The sequence below is a fragment of the Bos grunniens genome, chromosome 4 (genome assembly GCF_055505025.1).
Source record: "Bos grunniens cultivar Pamir isolate PY7600 chromosome 4, Bosgru_T2T1.0, whole genome shotgun sequence".
NCBI lineage: Eukaryota > Metazoa > Chordata > Mammalia > Artiodactyla > Bovidae > Bos > Bos grunniens.
The window spans coordinates 108,512,322-108,526,347 of NC_141168.1; the positions used below are offsets into that span (position 1 = coordinate 108,512,322).

Genomic DNA, 14,026 nt, shown 5'->3' on the forward strand with positions numbered 1-14,026 from the left:
GTCAGGTTTCTTTTGATTATAACTAGCCTGGCATGTTGTTGTTGTTAAATAGAGCTTGAATAGTTTAAATCTGTTTTGGATAATTTAATCCATTCATATTTATTATGATTACTGATATGTTTAGAATTATTTCTGCTTTCTTGTATGAATTTTCAAATTATTATAATTCTTGTTTCTCTCCCCACCCATTTCCTCTTATTTTACATATATTTCTCTCCATTAGGGCTTGGTAAACTACAGCCTGCAGGCAAATCCAGTGCAGTATGAGTCAAGTTCAGTCATTAATTTGTATATGGGGGATGTCTGTGGCTCCTTTTGTGTGACAGCAACAGGGTTGAGTCGTTGTGATGGACACCCTGTGGCTTGCAAGATCAAGAATATATGCTCTTCAGTACGTTACTGATAAAAACTGCAGAACTCTGCCTTAAGTAATTGTTGGGTAGATCTTTGCTCTTTAATGACATTAAAAGATGTGCTGCCTTATTTCCAAGTTCTAGGTAATATTTTTGCCTAAATTAACAATTTTTTTCATTTTTGATTACTTACAAATAAGCAGTTTATAAATCTTTGACGTGTGATCTTTCTGAATTTCTATGAAAGTCATGTTTTTAACTTCTTTTTGATGTTGACCCTGATCATATTGGTTTCTTCTACTTCATTATGAAGGCTTCATTTTCCTTTTTGTAATTGATAGCCATTTTGGAGGGAGACATTGGATTATATCAATATCCATTCTTCATCAAACCCAGAAACCTTAGCATCTATTGACTACTTCCACCTGAATCAACTACCATATGGCTGTTGCCGGATGGTAATTTTCTATTTCTGTTTTTTCCCACTTTTGTCTACTTGTTAATAGGAATTCTACTAAGAAAGTAGTAGAATTATCACCCCTTTTATGTATGTGTATATGTATGTATCAACTCAGGGATTTCTGTTTTATTCACTGAGTTTTAATCAATTCCTATTTGGATTTCCCAGGTGGTGCTAGTGGTAAAGAATCTGCCTGCCAATGCAGGAGACACAAGAGACACAGGTTTGATCCCTGGGTCAGGAAGATCCCCCGGAGAAGGGAATGGCTACACACTCCAGTATTCTTGCCTGGGAAATCTCAGGGACAGAGGAGCCTGGCAGGCTACAGTCCATGGGGTTGCAAAGAGTCAGACACGACTGAGTGACGAACATTACCACTACTACTAGCATTATTTTAATGCTCAAATTGTTTAATTTGGCCAGTATGAACCTCTTCAAAGCTGGCTCTTATGTCCTTTTAACATGCCCAATTATTCTTCTGATCTGTAACCAGATATATTACCCATTATGTAACTGGCCCACACCCTGCCCAGTTATTCTTCAAGTACTTTCTTATATTCTGGCACACCAAGATATTCCAGGACCATCTATCTTATACTTTTCTTGCCTCCATCCTGGAATCAGTTATTTCCCCAAGGATTTTAGGTTCCTTTAGAGGAAGATGGAATTTTGAAACTAATATCTGGGCACTCACTTATGTTCATTGTTAGTTACTAAAGTGTCATTGCTTCTAGATGGTCTCCAAAGAAGGTACAAAATATATATGTGCGTATGGACATATGTATACACATATTAAGACACATACATATCTATGTCTATTCATATTTCTATCCATAGAAAGGTATAAAGTATGTTCAAACATGAGTTCGCACTGGTATCTCCAATTCCAATTTAACAGCTCAAGCTTCTTTCTAGCCGTCCTCCTTTTCTTTTTTGTAACTCACTTCTCCAACACTGAAAAATCTGGCTCACAGTATCACTAGTCATCTTATAGTGTCGTTTATTTATTTAGGCCCTGCCACATGGCTTGTGGGATCTTAATTCCTTGCCCGGGGATTGAACCCAGGCCCATAGCAGTAAAAGCACAAGTCCTAACCACTGGCCCACCAGGGAATTCCCCTAATGTCTTTAATATAGTTACTTCTTTTCTCAGTCTTTCTGCACGTAACTGATCTCCGGACCACAGGAGCCGTGTGTTTGGCCTTTGCTCCGTCATCAGCCCTTGCTCACCCCCTTCCCACCCTCCCCACCTCGTGTCTGCCCGGCCTTGGTCCCTACTGCCACCCCCTTGAATCGGTTGCTTGCTGCGTGGCCCAACGCCTCGTCAGCTCCAGACTCACTGCTGTCTCCTGTGCTTTCAGAAAGTGGAAGAAGCCTATTACGTAGAGGAAGAAAAGGAGAAACAAAGGGTTTTTCTTTTTACCTTCATGATTTTTTTTTTTTCTGAATTATTTTTTTCTGGTAGCAGTGATGAACTCTTTGGACAAAAGAATCCTGTCACTTAGTTCTTAGAAATTCTTTGTCTCTATTTCTCCAACCATAGCTCTTCCTTTTTGTCTTTCTTCTCCTCTTAGGAAGATTCATTGTCAGACATTAGAACTTCTGAATCTGTTTTCTGTGTCTTTTAAAATTTTCTCCAGAGTTTACATCTCATTACCTCTGTATTATGTCCTGGAGGAATTGGTAAAATTCCAGTTTACCAACTTACTTAGAAGTAGATCCAGTATATTAATGTGTTTATTAAGTTGTATATGGCTTCTCTAGGGGCTCATTGGTAAAGTATCCGCCTACCAATGCAACAGAGACAGGTTCAATCCCTGGGTCAGGAAGATCCCCTGGAGAAGGAAATGTCAACCCACTCCACGATCCTTGCCTGGGAAATCCCATGGACAGAGGAGCCCGGTGGGCTACAGTCCATGGGGCCGCAAAAGTGTCAGACATGAGTTAGCGACTAAACAACAATGGAATTTACTAATGAGTACATTTTTCATTGACAGACCTTTAACTGATTCTTTTATTACTATTATTTTTGCTTCATAATCACTTTTTCTTGTTTTTATGTATTTTATTGAATTTCCTGTTTTGTCTCTCCTATAGTATTAAACATTCTTTGAAGACCTTTCCATTAATTCGTCTCCTTAAGTCAAAGTTCTTTGTTGTGAGTTGAATGACTGATCTTGATGACAGTCTTTCATGGTGTTGCCATGGGATTAGTAAATCTTATTTGGATATTTATCTCCAGTGACAGAATTCTTCTGCATGTGTGCCAAGTACTGACAGTTGCCTGCGTGTCCAAAATGACTTCCAGTGGTGATGATGTAGTTCTCCTAATACCACATAACATGGCTACAGCAAGGGCAGTATTTTCTTTCAGGATGGCTGTCTTGACTTCTTAGCTCAGCAGCTGTGGCGTGCACCAGATATAAAGGTCCCAAAGATTTCCTGCCTATAATACTTCCAGTTGTGATGGCTTCCCACACAATGGATGCCTCTTATAATTATTCTTGTGATTTTGGCTCACTATGACTGCCGGTCTTTCTTCTAACAATACTCCACAAGTTCATCAGTTCAGTTCAGTTCAGTCACTCAGTCGGGTCTGACTCTTTGCGACCCCATGGACTGCAGCACACCAGGCTTCCCTGTCCATCACCAACTCTTGGAGCTTGGTCAAACTCATGTCCATCGAGTCGGTGATTCCATCCAACCATCCTCTGTCGTCCCCTTTTCCTCCTGCCTTCAGTCTTTCCTGGCATCAGGCTCTTTTCTAATGAGTTAGCTCTTTGCATCAGGTGGCCAAGGGGCTTCAGCTTCAGGTGGCCAGGGAGCTTCAGCTTCAGCATTAGTTCTTCCAATGAAAATTCAGGACTGATTTCCTTTAGGATGGACTGGTTTTATCTCCTTGTTGTCCATGGGACTCTCAAGAGTCTTCTCCAACACCACAGTTCAACAGCATCAATTCTTCAGCACTCAACTTTCTTTATGGTCCAACTCTCACATCCATACATGACTACTGGAAAAACCATAGCTTTGATTAGGTGGACCTTTGTCAGTAAAGTAATGTCTCTGCTTTTTAATATGCTGTCTATATTTGTCATAGATTTTCTTCCAAGGAGCAAGTGTCTTTTAATTTCATGGCTGCAGTCACCATTTGCAGTGATTTTGAAGCCCAATAAAATAAAGTCTGTCACTGTTTCCATTGTTTCCACAAGTTCATGCCCACCAAGAATTCCTTTCCTTGTTAAGAATTAATTTCTTATAAAATAAAGTAAATTAAAAAAATAAATAATTTGAATAAAAAAAAGAATTAATTTCTTTCTTTTCTCTCCCTTTCCTTCCTTCCTTCCTGTCTTCATTCCCTCTCCCCTCCCTCCCTCTTTTCTGCCCTTCTTCCTCCTCCTCCTTCTCCTCTCTCTTCCTTCCTTTTTCTTTATTCTCTGGTGTTGTGTGTTAGTCTGCATCTTAGAACCAAAATCTATAAATGAAATTTAGTACCTTTTTGTTAATGAATTTACATAAACAATGGCATTTTGTGTCTTATCCTTCATAAAGATAGAGTTATAATGCTTCTTTGTATTTGGAGTTTAAAAGACTTTTCTGAGTCATTCTCAATGGTCACTCAAATGTAGCACCATGTGAAAAACACACTTCCTAGCATAGTGACTTCTTTAGTATGTTTAGACTTGAAACAGTGACACTATAATGTGGAACAGCACTGGGATTCTGTCTGTATTTCCTATTTGATTAAGTTCGTGTTTTCTTTTCATCTTTAAATGACTTAAGTATTTCTGGAAGTTTAATAGCTTTTCTTGAAAGTCAGCCAAAGATTTTAATAGATAACTATTTGGAGGCCTGACTGTGGTTCTTTGTAATCATGTGTTGTTTGTAGCAGTCTTTCCCCACTTTGAGAATTTGATGATCTATTAAAAAGATCTGGCAATTTCCAGGGCCTTTAATTGTATCACCTGACTTCTGCCAGGTATCCTCTCTCACAATACTGTTTCATTTCAGTGGTTTTATAATGTACTCATTTTGAGAGCATGTTAAATGAACATTTGAAATCTGAATTTCAGTCTGTGAGTAACAGTATAGCATGTGACACCACTGCTGAAAACAGGCTCACGACTCAATGACAAACTCCTTAACTGGGATGTCTGTGTACGGACGTTGGCATCACAACTTATCCATCAAAGTTCTTGGGACACAAAGTATGAAAAAGTTTTGCTTTAGTCAAAAGATATGGTATTCTTGTTATTAGTAAATATCTAACACACTGAGTTAGAGAATAGAAACAAAAAGGGTATAATAGGGTAAAAGCAACTAAGTTGGTCTCTGTGTCGGGTAGGTCTTCTCTGACAACATGGAAAAGGAGAAATAATTCCAAATAGCTTAAGAAAAAGAATATGTTGACTCCTGTAACAGAAAATCCAGAGGTTTGATACAGGACTTAAAATACTATTATTAGGACCTGGTTTTGCCATCGCTCTTCATTCAGCTATGCTGTGTGTTGGCTTCATTCTCAGGCTGGCTAAGCCTAACCTCTCCAGTGTTCAAGTCCAGAGGAAATGGGAGAAAGCGTCCTCTGGAAATTTCCATGTAAATTTCCTGGGATCCACTGTAATGGGACCAATTTGGATCATATGGGCTCTGACCCAATCTCCTGGGGGATCTTTTGCTCTGATTGACTAGGCATCAGGATGGCATGCCACCCAAAATACACAGATTGAGACTCAGAGGGAAGATAAATAGTTTGCCAAGGAAAACTGCAATTTAACTTTAAGCAGCGTGACATGATATTGGATAGTCAACAACAACATGTCTTATAGATATGGTTGAATATTGAAGACAGAGAAAATAGATAAATAGGCAAAAAACTCCCAATTGTAGTAAGTAAAGGTGGCTGTGAGTTTCTATTTGATTACAATTTATTAAATTATAAAGGTTTTTAAAGGTCTCTAATTAGTGCTCTGTCATCAGTCTTACATATTATTTCTGTTCTTATATATAGACTAATTTACTTATTTAAAATTTATTTAGAATTAAACTAAACAGAAGAAAGAAAGAAATAGAAATATATAGGAGTAAATTAGAAAAAGTAAATGTTTTATTAAATTATCCAAGTATACCTTAAGGCTCTTTTTATTTATTATGAGGACCTGGAACACTTTAATTGCATTGCTCCACTTGGCTCTAGTGTATAGGTAAATAGTGGTTAAAAAAAAAAATCTGTTTGCTAGCAACCTAGGGGTAAACCAAACTGTGTTTGCTGTTCCCATAAATCCCAGATACAGTGCTCTAGGTTCTGGTCAGAACTCAATTTTTCTTGTTTACTGACTCACCCAGTAGTATAAATATATGTAAAATACGATTGTAGTATGGAATTCTAGCCTCAAGACTGATTTATTACACCTTCCTCTGAGATCTTAACACAGATAAAAATAGAACAGCGAGAAAATAAGCAGCTACTCCCCCTCTTAACCAGCGACAGGGTTACCCTTTCTGCCTCCTGGATCCACACCAGTGGGACCAGATAAACACATAGAAGTGAATTGTTCTCCGCTTGGGTCATAATGTCATTAACTGTGCTTGAACGTTATCTGTCTTTCAGCTTCACAAAGGCTTTTGCAATGATGAATGTAAGGTGTGGTCTGTCTTAAAGCTATTTGTAGTATGGAAGGAAATTCTTGAGGGCTCTAGAGAAGCCCTAGGAGCAGTAACTGGAATTGTGGGAACAGGGATTCTTTGAGAGTGAGGGGAAATGTCCTATCCCCACATTTTTGGTGGAGCAGAAAACGTAAAGCAGGTGCTTTTTTCAGTGTTTCTGCTTCTAGATTAACTTAGCTGTCTCCAAGTGCATCCTGGGCATGTGTGTGTGTGAGAGAGAGAGGGGGAGAGAGAGAGAGAGAGAGAGAGAGAGAGACCTAAAGATACTAGAGCCCTTCCCTCTTCCAGTTCACGAGAAGTGAATAAATAAAGGCTTGGCAGCCATCTCACAGAGGCTGCTGACACCTGCTCCGGACAAATCCCAGGGCAATGTGCTTTCTATCTTCACTCCATGTTCTGCACGAAGGACTGAACTTTGTTTATCCTTATCTTCCATCCAGCTAAAGAGATTGTATTTCATGGCCAGCTGGTTCCCTTTGAGGGTGACTTTGGCTCCTTAAATATGATACTTATCTAGATAAATGTTTAAGTTATTTAACAAAGGACATAAAACCCCACCTTTTCCTGATAGTTTTTTTCCACTTTTCATTACTCTAATAGAGATCATTTGTGTTTGTTGACAAAATTATTTGGTTTTGTTCCCCCAGGAACAGTATTAAAAAGACTAAATATTTTATTACTGTAGAAGGAATTCTTTCTACTTCATTAGTATTTGTAGCACTGTCCTCTTGCAGCTGTGAAGATGATCACAGTAGGTCTAGAGTTATTGGCGTTTATTTAATATAAGTATTCTCAACTAATTTTTCTTTTTGGGGGGGTTTCCTTTTGGTGTATTTCCCCTTATTGGTATGTAGTACTTTCCACACTCAACTTACCTACTAAGATGAGAGTGCTTAGAATTAAAACCTTAAGTTGTAATAAAAAATATTAAGTACACTTGTTTCTGAAGAGGTGCAGAGGTTTTCCAAACCCTGCAGTGAATACCCATAATGTCTATTGCAGGGCCTTGCACATAATCTGCATTCTGCCTTGCTTGCTGTTTGAGTGAAAAAGATGTAAATAGTTTGAGTTATCTGTGTAACTATCCTCAAATCATAATATCAGTGCTCTTCATAAATCTTCTATTATGGGTTATTTTGATGCTTTCGCTGCTCATTTTCAGAGCCCTAACCCATCGGCATGGGCTAGATCCTCATGCATGCAGCGGACTCAGATGTGACAAAGCTTCAGACTGTTTCATTACAGCCAGTTTGCCTGGTTTCACATTAAAAAGGGAGCCTAGAAGTGTAAGTCCCTGAAGATCAGAAAGCAGTCACCATGAACTAAGCTAAATGAGACACCTCTGATTTTTTGGGGCATGACTGTAAAACCAGAGATACCACCGTTTTGTAGGGAGAATGTTCAGCAGAATGGAGTCAGGTTATCTAGGTTTAAGAACCAGGTCTTCCCAATTACCCCTGTGTACTTTTGGATAAATTCTTTAACGTCTCTAGGCCTTAGTTTCCTTGCTTGTAAAATGGAGATAATAATAGTATTTAACTCATAGGGTTGATATGAGGATTAAATGAAATCATGCTACTAAAGGACACAGAACAGAGTCTGGCACTAAATGAATACTCAACAAATGTTAGCTGTTAAGTCCTGTCTGCCGCAACTACTCCTTGACTCTGAAATACTAAAGGTCTTGGAATCTGCAGTGCTCATTTTGGCACTTGATCATGCATTAATTCATCCATCACCATCTAGTGAGTGGTTTTAATCCCCCTTAGATTGCTGAACATGGCTCACAGTGTTCAAGATAGCAGATTGCCTAGTGGTGCTGCTCAGGTTAAACTAATCTCTGACAAATATTTACTTGCAGCTCTGGGTCAATCCTAGATGAGGATGGGATGGTTGGATGGCATCACTGAGTCAATGGACATGAACTTGGGCAAACTCTGAGAGAGAGTGAGGGACAGGGAGGTCTGGTGTGCTGCATTCCATGGGGTTGCAAAGAGTCGGACATGACTTAGTGACCGAACAACAACAAGGTCAATAGTAAAAAAGCTAAAGGAACGTGGCACCCTGTTCACGAAGAAGACGTGTCTAGCTTATGGAAGCCCTGCTTTCTTCCTCATTACTAGAATATCTGGCTTAATTATGGGAACCTGCACCCTGAGAATGACACAGATAACAGAAAGTAAGTATAGAAGAGTCTGGAAACCTTATGCATTGTGAGAAATTGTGGCGAGGACTGGGTGGTACAGCAGGTAAGAATTTTTCTTTGATGTTAGGCACTATTGGAGAGCTTTGCTCTTTTTAGATTTCTGTTCATAGTCAAGTTTTAATCCTTGAGCTCCCGAGGCTGGTCTGGGGTTAGTTACCATCAAGAGTTACCCATTTTCGAAGCCCTTACTCTCGCAGCTCCTGTGGCTTTTTTCCTAAGTCAGTTTTACCGTCCTTGCCATTTTTTCCCCCTCAAAGAGTTCTCCCTAGAGGTTCCTAAGTTTTTATGAGCTTCTTGAGAGTGCCGACCAGTTTGCCAGAGGGCTTCAGTGTTGCTAAATCCTGAGTCAAACTCTCTGCCCTTTCCCCCAGGCTTACTAGGCTCTAGCAGTGGAATAGAAACAAGCAGGAAATGGGAACTAACTGTAGAGAGACAAGGGGCCCCGTCTGGAGCATGAACTTGGTTTGAAGACCAACTCTACAGCTGTACTGCTAACCCTGCCCTCAATTTTAGACTGCCCTGGACGTTGAGGATTCACTCTGGCTATCTCTCAAGTGATTTTTAAAATTCAAATTACTTTAACTTACCAGTGGGAAAGACTGTGGTTTTTCCATAAAATAAAAAACTGCCACATTTATACTATATTTGGTTTGGAGACTGAGTGTATAAATACGTGGATCAAAACTGTCCATGAAAGCACCCCGAACTGCTTTTTCTCATGATCTGATGTTGGGCATTACTGAATTTTGCACGTAGAAAGCAATTACTTTGATTTTCTGTTCATTTTGGTTTAAGGGAGGAGGGTTCAGGATGGGGAACACATGTATACCTGTGGCAGACTCATTTTTATATTTGGCAAAACTAATACAATTATGTAAAGTTTAAAAATAAAATTAAATTAAAATAAAATAAAATAAGATCAGAGATAGGTGCCATTTCAGACTGTTGTTGGCAAGCATTTCCCCCCAGTTTTCTTGGCCCTGCAAGCTTTCTACTGTCCTGACTGACTGTGACTATGATGGTGGCTCAGCTCTGTTTTGGATGTTTTGCTAACAATTCAAACTTGCTGTTTTCCCATCACAATTATATTCTCCATTATTTTTCATTTTGTCTTGTTTTTTAGCAATAGTTGTAACTCATGTAATTGTAGGATATTTGTTAGATGTAAACTCTTAGTCCTGCCTGGAAATATCAAATATTTAAAACACTGTATTCTTTGGAAGCACACGAGGAATAATATTTTAACACATCGCTTTTATTCACTGAGCTGACATTAAGCTAAGGTAATTTTTTTCCATGTTGTGTAACGTTCTCACTTGTGATTATTCCTGCAGTTTTCTCATTTTGTTTTTTTAATCACAACAACTAAAGGGCAACAAACAGCTGCTGGAGTTAGGGTTGTCAGACATTTTAAGTAGTTTTTCCTTTTGCATGAAACAGTTCTGTTGAAAATACTAAATTGTGTATATGTTGAGATTGCCACCCGCTGGTGAAAATAGAGAATTTCCATTTTAATGAGTAATTTAGGAAAACATATTTGTTTTCTGTTTCTGGAGTATGAATTTATATGTTTAGGTTTAAAAATATATATTTTAAACTTTTCTAGAAGAATAAAGATTTTTATTATTCTGGAACACTTTAAAGATCTACTGGAAAAAATTAAAAACTCTATCATTTGCAACCATTTAAAAATCTTTATATCTCTTGTGGCCCCTACGAAAGGGAGAAGAGAAAAAAAAAAAAACAACTCAGAATATGCCTAAGCGTTATCAGTGGTTGCTGTTGACTACTAAGATTGAGGGAATAAAATAAATTTTGTTGCTTCTTTACATTTGTATGGAGTTATATTTTCTCCCCCTATGCAAACCTTATATTGCTTTAAAAGAAAAATATAAATCTGAAGAAGAAAAATAGCTATATGCTAGTGTACATAAATCTAAATGTAAGTTTCACAAGGGCACTTGATAGAGTGTTTTAAAAAAAAAAGCGCCACCCTAAATCAATGCCACGTTTAACTAAAAAGATACAAAAGGAACAAAAGCCTGGAGGTTGAACTGCAGCTTTCATCACTCCACTAGCACAAATTTTAAATTCAAATGCATACATAAGAATTTATTATGTGATAAAGATGCCATTTCAAATTCATGTGCAAGGGTACCTCACATCATTTACCGAATATATTCCAGATGTGAAAAATTAAAAATATGCAATGAAATAAATTAAAAAATATAAATTAATATTTAGGCTAAGCAAAAAACAAAGGACAAATTATAAAGGAGAATGTTGAAAATGTCTGTGTATAAGTATCACCAGAAAAACAAATGATAAAATATTTAGGAAAAATATTTAGAGCTTATAGAACTGACAAGTGAAATAAGACTTTTAAAAAAAGGCCTGTGAGCATTTGAAAAGAATATTAACCTCATTACTAATCAAAGGATTACATATGTTTTGAAAACTGAAAAATTTAACTATAAAATTGGCCAAGATTTAAAAAATGTTATTATACTTAGTGTTTTCTGATAAATGTTTTCCTTTTCTGATAAAGCTTTCAAATATCTGACATGTTGAAAGTGTGTTGCTTGGTAGATGAAAGATGATACAGACAAAAGTACTCCATATTATAAAACTCTACTGCTGTTTAAAATTATTCCTTAAAATATATTTAATAATATGGAAAAACACTCATCTAGAATTTAGATTACAAATAGGGTTTAAGTAATAACACAGTTTTATTTATATCTATCTCTCCATAAGGATATTATTTCAGAGTTTTAATAGTGATTATCATACTACCAGAGTTATTGGTGATAATTTCCTTCTTTATTTATTCTGTATTAAAAAATTTTTTTGAAAACAGTAAAATTGCAAATACATAAAATGCTTAGTAAAGTTCCTTTAAAATTAGGGTGTGAAATAATACATGTACTTTGATTACTAGTTTAATAAAAATATATGTTATATGTACCTATGTACATTCATAACTATAGATTAAAATTATTTGAGAGTTTAATAGTGGTTATTTGTATGGTTATTTGTATAATTATATTCCTAGTTAGAGGTGATTATTTTACCATTCATTTTGTAAATATTTTACTTCTGATAAACAAAGATGTGCATTTATATATATATATATATATATATATATATATATATATATATAATCTTTGATCTTCCCAGGTGGAGCAATGGTAAAGAATCCACCTGGCAATGCAGGAGATGCAAGAGATGTGAGTCCAATCCCTGGGTCGGGAAGATCTCTTGGAGAAGGAAATGGCAACCCACTCCAATAATCTTGCTTGGGAAATCTGATAGACAATGGAACATGGTGGACTACAGTCCATGGGGTTGCAAGAGTCAGACATGATTTAGCGACTAAACCACCATTATACCTCAATAAAACTGTTAAAAAAAGAATACATACAACTCTTGTTCTTTCTTTCTAAAAAGAAAATTTAACATTTAAAACATTCAGTGTTTACCTTTTACTAGCTCAATATTTATTTCATCCATTTATTGATATATAGAATACCCAAGATATTTAAAATATCCCCTCATTGGCATTTGGCACTGCAATGAATCAGCATTTTAAACCAGTCTACACAGATTTGGATCTGTACATTATTTTCTATAGTGGGATGGTGGGGGGAGTAGAGTAGAATATTTCCATTTATCAAGATAGGTTAGTCCCTAAAAGGAAATTAGCATCATGTACAAGGAGCTGACTGCTTTGTGGAAATATTCAACTATTATTTCATCAAAAAAAAAGTAGTTTCTTATGATTAACAAACTTAAGCAAGCAAATATGATATGACTTTTCAGAAGCAAACTTCTTACCCAGATATTAAAATATCTCATTAATACAAACTTGGCTTCAGCAGTAATATTACTGATTATGTGGACTGTTAAATAGTCCATCTGCAATGCAAATATAACCCTAGACACCTGACATCAATGAATTTTCATCAAGCAACTTCAGAATTAAAATAAAACTCTTGATTCAATGCAGCCATTCTTTTCTGATAAAGCTTCCAAATATCTGGCATCCTGAAAGTGTGTTGCTAGGTACGTGAAAGCTGATACAAAGGAAAATACGGTCTCAATCATTTTTTAATAAAGGAAAATATACAGCTCTCCTGTAACTGCACACCGCCTGACTGGCAGGTAACACTAATATGTGTCCAGAGGTACAACAGTGTTATCTGCCAGGCTTGCTGAGCTGTTTGGAGATCTTTTGCTCAGACTCTCCTGTGGGACAGCTGGGTGTGTAGTCTGTTCCACCTTACTTGCAAGGCTGTCTCACTCTGAAGCCCTACCAGCTAATATTAAAATAGTAACTCATGGCATAGACCTAAAGAATGAATGAAAATACTCATCCCCAAGGCATCTCATGAGTTGATTATAATAAAAATTGCTTAATTATTTATTACTAGTTGCTTTATAAATTACTCACTCTGGTTTTGCTGAAGGGTATAAACTGTGAGATGGGAGTAAAGAGCTAGAGAGGTGAAATTGTCAGGGGAATCTGTGGTTAAGGGTTTCATATACCACACAGATGCCTTTTTACTTTATCCTGTAAATAACCGTGAAAATAGAAATCTTTTAAAGGGAAACTAAAAGGTCAGATTTGTATTTTCTCTGTATGATGGAGAATGGATTTGAGGGAGTCAGGAAAAGAGGCAGGTAGTCTTTAAGGTGAAAGACCACGAAAGGCCAGACCACAGATAAGAGGAAGCACCAAAATATTTAAAAGATAAAGCATGTAGGAAGAACATTTAGAAGGATTTAGTAGTTGAGTGAATATGGAGGCCAGAGGTAAAGCAGAAGAAAGAATGAATTTTCTTCCTTGTATAACTGGGTAGATGGTAACATCCTTAAATGGTACTGAAATGACAGGTGCTGGTGCTGATTAGAAAGGGGAAACATAAGTGGCTGGTTGAGCTACTCTCCTAATGGATACATGCAATCATTCAGAAATTTTACAAGAGCAAATTGTATGGACAGACATACAATAAACAATGACAGTAAAATTACAGACAAAGCCCTCCGACTAAATCACAAAAAGCCTGGAAAACATAAGAACCTTTTTATGATGCTGATGTTAGGGACGTGGACAAAGATGGAACAATTAAATCGCATTAATTGTATTTGTTATGTTGCAATGGGAATGATTTTGCTTGCTGTCATAATGAGCTCTGCTATAATAGGCATTTGCCTTGTATCCCACCTATTCATTTATTAGAATGAGGTTTTATTTTTTCCCCCCTTTTACAAAGTAAATACACAATAAGATCAAATAAATTTTGATGATTGCCAACAGATGGTGAGGGGCTCAAACTCAGACCA

General features: G+C 36.9%; 1 long non-coding RNA gene across 1 annotated transcript; it reads left to right on the forward strand.

Annotated features, from left to right (window-relative positions):
• The first annotated feature begins 8,271 nt into the window (after positions 1 to 8,271).
• Positions 8,272 to 12,099, forward strand: LOC147374657 (uncharacterized). The gene is made up of 2 exons (XR_015163008.1): positions 8,272 to 8,653; positions 9,052 to 12,099. It is a non-coding gene; the product is annotated as an uncharacterized LOC147374657 (long non-coding RNA).
• Positions 12,100 to 14,026: the final 1,927 nt, after the last annotated feature.